A 6372-nucleotide genomic window follows, 5' to 3' on the forward strand; every position below is an offset into this window, starting at 1 on the left:
GTTGGATGTAAAAAGTTTTAGTATATCGTCAGGGGAGAGGGGGGAAAGAGCAGGTTTGCAGTGTTGGCGAGAGGTTGAGTGAAGGAGCTGCCAATGTCATCAACCTTTTTTTCAAAGTAGGTGATAAAGTCATTTGCAGACAGGGAGGAGGGGGGGAGGTGGGTTGAGGAGTGAGGAAAATGAGGAGAACAGGTTCAGAGGCAGAAGATTGAATTTTGGAATGGTACTAAGAAGCTTCAGCAGCTGATGCAGAGGAGCTTGTAACACCCTGCCCTGTTCCTTAGTTTATATTTGTCTTTGTTTCATGTTATTTCATTTATTGTTTCCTGTTTTTTTTGTGTTACTCACCTTGTCTCTCATTTCAGACACTTCACCACCTGCCCTTGTGTGTTTCCCGCCTGTGTGATTGTCTACCCTGCCCTGATTGGCTTCCTTCTCTGTGCATTTAGTCTGTGTGTTCCCCTCTCTGTGCCAGTTCGTCTTTGTACCTTGTGTCAAGCGTTTCAGCGATTTTTCCTAGTGTTGAGTATTCCTGGTTATTCTGATCTCTGATAGTGTTTCTGACTTTGCTTTTTGCCCACCCCTTTTCAGATCAGTCTGACTTTTTGAACTTCCTTCCTGTGTCCCAAACCTTTTTTGATAGTAAAGACTATTCTATTGCATTTAAGTTTTTGTCTCTGCCTAAGTACTCCAGTCATTACAGTACGAACTGGCCAAACTATGGACTCAGCCGACTCAGACTTTGTGCGCATTTCGCTTCAAACCCAGTAGAGATGGATTCTTCGCCATGACGAGCAACTCACCTCAATCTGCCTGGGGGTGAGTGGTGTCAGAGCGACACGAGGGCTTCCAGGCTTCCATTGGTGGCCAGGTTTGCCAGCTGGCTGACCAGATCCAGCAGCCGATGGCATGCCTCGAGACTCTTGTCTCTTCTCCTACGGTCCCGGCACCAGTTCCGACCTGTGATCCCACTCTTATTCCAGTTCCAGCTGTTGCTCCCCTGCTAACACCACTGGCACCGGCTCCTCACCTCTCGAGACCCGAGCGGTTCTCTGGGGACCCTGGTAACTGTCGGCCATTCCTGGTCCAGTGTGGGCTGCACTTCGAGCTACAGGCGTCGTCATTCCAGATGTCATCACCCACCTTACCGGCAGAGCTGAAGCTGGGGCCACAGCCGAGTGGGCTAGGGATTCTCTAGTCTGCTATTCCCTGGAGGTTTTCACTGACACTCTATGCAAGATATTCAATCACACAACCCCTGGTCGAGAGGCAGCAAGAGTGCTCATGGGCCTGCGCCAGGGTAAGAGGCGGGTTTCCGATTACACCATCGAGTTCCGCACCCTGCAGCAGACAGCAGCAGGAACTCCTCCGCCATGTTTGACACTTTTCTTCATGGTCTTTCCGACCCCATCAACAACCAATTGGCACCTCTAGAGCTTCCCCCTGACCTGGATTCCCTTTTCACTTTGGCCATAAGGATAGATAATCGTCTCCAGGAGAGGTAGGGAGAGAGGTGCACTCACCGCACTCAACCGATTCAATTAATCATCGCCAATAACCACACTGAGTTTCTGAGCTTCCATCTCGTCAACTCTCCTTTACAGCCTCTCATCCTGGGTCATCCCTGGCTCTCCAAACATAACCCTCACATAGACTGGTCCACTGGGGAGGATACGGGTTGGGGCAAGTGATGCTCACCCTCCTGCTTTTCATCTGTTCCTGCTTCAGTGTCTCCTTGACTTCCGGTCTCTGTGTCTCCTGTGTCTCCGGAGCCTCCAGCGCCTCCTAGGTCTCCTGTCTCCTCACGCTTCCTGGTTTCAGCGGATTCCGACTTCCTGGATCTTTCTAGTGTTCCCTCCTGTTACCTCAATCTCAAGGAGGTATTCAAAAAGACTTGTGCTTCCTCTCTACTCCCTCATCGGTCCTACGACTGCGCTATAGACTTGCTCCCAGGTATTTCTCCTCCCAGAGGGCATCTCTATTCCTTGTCAGCCCCTGAGAGGGAGGCTATGAAGGAGTACATTGACTCTCCCTTGCTGCCGGTATCATTCGCCCATCCTCTTCTCCTGCTGGGCTGGCTTCTTTTTTTGTCTACAAGAAGGATAAGACGCTTCGTCCCTGCATCGACTACCGACGCCTGAATAGCATTACCATTAAGAACAGGTACCCCCTCCCTCTTATCTCGACAGCATTTGAACTGTTACAAGGGGCTAAGATCTTTACTAAGCTCAATCTTAGAAATGCTCACCATTTAGTAAGGTTAAGTGAGGGGGACGAGTGGGAGACAGTCTTTAACACTCCTAGTGGTCACTATGAATAACTTGTGATGCCTTTTGGACTCACCAATGCCCCAGCTGTGTTCCAGGTTCTGGTGAATGATGTTCTCCGTGACATGCTTAATCAGTTTGTCTTCGTCTATCTGGATGATATCCTAATTTTCTCCCCTGATGAGGAAACCCATGTCCAGCATGTCCACCAAGTTCTTCAGCGCCTCCTCAATAACCAACTCTTTGTGAAGGCGGAGAAGTGTGAGTTCCATGCCTCCACTGTTGTTTTCCTGGGTTTCATAATTTCAGAGGACAACATTCAAATGGACCCTGCCGAGGTCAGTGATGTTGCTGAGTGGCCCACGCCTACCAGTCGCAAGCTAGTGCAGCGTTTTTTTGGTTTTGCAAATTTTTACAGATGGTTCATCAGAAACTTTAGCACTGCTGCCGCTCCGCTGCATGCCCTCACCTCCTCTGCTGTCAGATTCCAGTGGTCCCCCAGGCAGACTAGGCTTTCTGGAGGCTGAGGGAGAGCTTCACCTCTGCACCCGTCCTCACTCTCCCAGATCCTCGTCATTGTTCATTTTGGAGGTGGATGCCTCGGAGGTGGGTATCGGAGCTGTCCTCTCCCAGCAGTTTCAAGAGGACAACAAGCTCCATCCCTGCGCTTTCCTCTCCCAGAAACTCTCTCCTGCCAAGAGAAATTATGATGTGGGAAATAGGGAGCTATTTGACTTGGAAGGTGACAGAAACAACATGGAATTCAAAGGTGGATATAGACAGGTGTGACAAAGGAAGAACATTAAGTGGCCACGTAGGTGAGACAAGGAGCCCTGTGCCACCCCCTCAACCAGAGAATCTAGGGGAATGAGAAAAGGAGTAGGCATCAGAGAGGGCTACTGGAGTAGCTGTGTTTTCTGGTGTAATCCATGTCTCTGTGAGAGCCAGGAAGTGGAGGGACATGAAGCAGTCATATGCTGAGATAGCTTTCCAGACCACTGACTGGCAGTTCCAAAGTCCTCCTGTGACAGCGAAGTCATGGCCAGTTGAGCATGGTGGGTAGACTAGATTAGAAGGGTTGCGAGGGGGGGTATGTGTCCTCCTGAGGGATGAAATAACAGGAATGGGGAGACAGCACATTGTGGTAGTTACAGGTATAGAGTTAGAGGGTTTGTAGGCAATATGAGATGCAGGTAGTGCTAAATACACTCATGTGGAAATAAATAAAATAAAAAATACTTAGTAGTCTGGCCCTTCTCTCAGGCCTTCCTCAATGGACTCCTGCAAATTGACTACTTCGTCTTTGTTTCAGGCGTCTTCGTGTCAGGAGGCTGTCACAGAGGCTGTCGCTCTTAGACAGTCCGGACGGATAGAAGTACAGATTTTGTCATTGCTGATGACCTACCAGGGTTGCAGCCCCTCCCACCTAACGATCAGTTAACAACCAGCTAGTCTAGAGACAGAGTTCACTACTGAAGTCAAAATATAATTTGTTGGAGTGAGGAGCTGGCAGGCACTTAAGTAGTTAGCAAAGTTTTCAGCCCCTCACACTGGTACTTGACAGCAATTGGCTTCAAGCACAGTCTATTCTCAACAGAAACTAGCTCTCTAGGCTTCTGGCAGGACGGCTACAATAACACACTGAGTATAAACAAGATGTATTTAACTTACTTCGTCTAGACAGAGTTCACCACTGAATGAAATCAAAATGTACTTTGATGGTTGTATTTTATCTACAGATGTCATGAGGTGTTTGGCAAGAACCATCCCCTGCCTTAGTCTACAGGAAGAATACTTCTGTACTTAGAGCTTTATATTCAGACCCTGCATCTCTGCCCTATCCAAAGATAGATAAATATCACCCAAGCATATGAAAGCTGCCGCTGTATTTACATTTGAATCAAAAGTTATGTAACAAGCATAGGGACAAACATGGAGTTTCCTCACTTTTAAGGGGATTTAATGTTAAGAATACATAACCTCAGGAGAATGGGGAAAAGGTAAAGGTGAAAGAAAAACAGAACATGGATGATCAGGCTCACTCCTTTGTTCCCCTTAGCATTATCAGGGCTTTGCTACAGCCTAATCAATACAGGCCATGAGCTAAAAAGGTGTGGAGGAGCAGCATTTAACTGACCTAGCCCTATTTTGTGTTTCAGGCTGTTGCTTTCATAATCCATGTTCATCCTTGTCTGTCTCTCCCCTCACCCTGGCTTGGTCTTAAATATGAATTCAATTTGAAGCGAATAAACTAAAACCAATATGCAATGTGTATAAATGTAATGGCTCGTTCACTTAGGACTGTAATTTTAAGACATATAAAAACAATTATGATCATATCCAGCATTTGGTAGAAAATCCATAGAAAAAGAGTATAATCGTGCTAATTCACTGAGTGTACAGTAAGTGAGAACAATCTACGTCTTAGTTAGGCTGGTTTTCTTGAATAATTGAGATGATTTGTACTGTTTCTGTATCTCCGTCATTCATTTATCAGAAACATATCTGTTTCAAGACTAAGTGATGATTAGGTTTTTGCACAAAAATAGTAGGCGAAAGAGGCGAAAGACAGGACTTCCTATTGAAGATAGATTGGTGCGTCAGATAGGAAAAAGACAGTCTGAACAATTCCATCACGCCAGAAGTTTTGCACTGTTCTTTGCGATTGTGCCTTTTAGTGTTTCACCTTTACAATGATTTGAACATTTTCCTATTGCTAGGATGAGTAACATGTTTTTATCTACCACAGGGAAAAATAATTATACCAAGACCAATAGGAGAGTGGAACAACGGTAATACACAGTGGAGGAATATGTGCTGTACTGCTTCAAACATAAACTTGAGCAGCCTTATCAGATGTGTCTCAGCAGCAAATTACAGTCGTCACTCTGCTCAAAACTCCTCAGTCCAAAGAGTGTATGTCAGCACTAGCATGATACAATTTACAGTGCCCTGTTTAAGTAATGGGACAGGGAAGCATTTTTTCTTCTTTTGGCTCTATACTACAAAAGTTTTACTATGAGGTTAAAGTATGGATTCTCAGCTTTTATTTTATGGTATTTGTGTATATACTGGGTTCATCATTTTAAGAACACTTTTTATACATAGTCCCCCTATTTCAGGGCACCAAGTAATGGGACAGATTCATATTATGTGCAAATTAAGCAGTATTGTTTAGTATTTAGTCGACATATTGCATGGAATAACTGCCTGAAGTCTGCAACCCATTGACCCGATCAAATGCTGGGTATCTTCTCTGGTGATGCTCTGCCAGGCATGTGCTGCAGCCGTCTTCAGTTGTTATTTGTTTTGATGTCTTTTTGCCGAAAATCTTATCATCAGGAAATGTAATGCATGTTCAATTGGAATTAAATCGGAAGATTGACTAGGCCAGTCAATAACTTTCCACTTTTTGGCCCTGAAAAATTACTTTGTTTTGGCAGTATGTTTTGTGTCAGTGTTTTCTATGTATGAAGTATCGCATCCAATGAATTTGGAGGCATTTGCTTGCAAGCAGACAAGTTGTTTCTGTACACTTCAGAATACATTCTGCTGCTCCTACAGTAGTTACAATAATCAATTAAGACACGTTAGCAAGTTCTAGTTGCAGCTATACATACCCAAACATAACACCCCCTGTACCATGTTTCACAGATGAGGTGGTATGCTGTAAATCTTGGGTAGATACCTTTTTCTCCAAACCTTCCAATCACTCTGGTCCATGATAATATTCATCTTATCTGTCCACAATAACTTTAAGTAGATAGGCTTTTTGGTACTTTTTTAGCAAACTGTAACCTGACCATGTTTTTTGAGGATAACTAGTGGTTTGCACCTTGCAGTGAAGCGTCTGTAATTTGGCTGGTGACTGCGTGGCTGGTATTCTGTGTATGGCAGTCTCTGACACATTCACAGCTACCTCCTGGAGAGTGTTCCTGATCTATAATACATTTGTTTTGGGGGTTTTCTTAATTATGGTGAGCAATCTTCGGTCATCCACTGTGAAAGCCTTCCTTGACCTACCAGCCCATTTTTAATGATTTTCCAAACTGTTGATTTTGGGAAGCCTAAGGTTTTGGCTTTGTTTCTGATAGTTTTGTTCTGA

This window comes from Argentina silus (assembly GCF_951799395.1).
Source record: "Argentina silus genome assembly, chromosome: X".
NCBI classification, from domain to species: domain Eukaryota; kingdom Metazoa; phylum Chordata; class Actinopteri; order Argentiniformes; family Argentinidae; genus Argentina; species Argentina silus.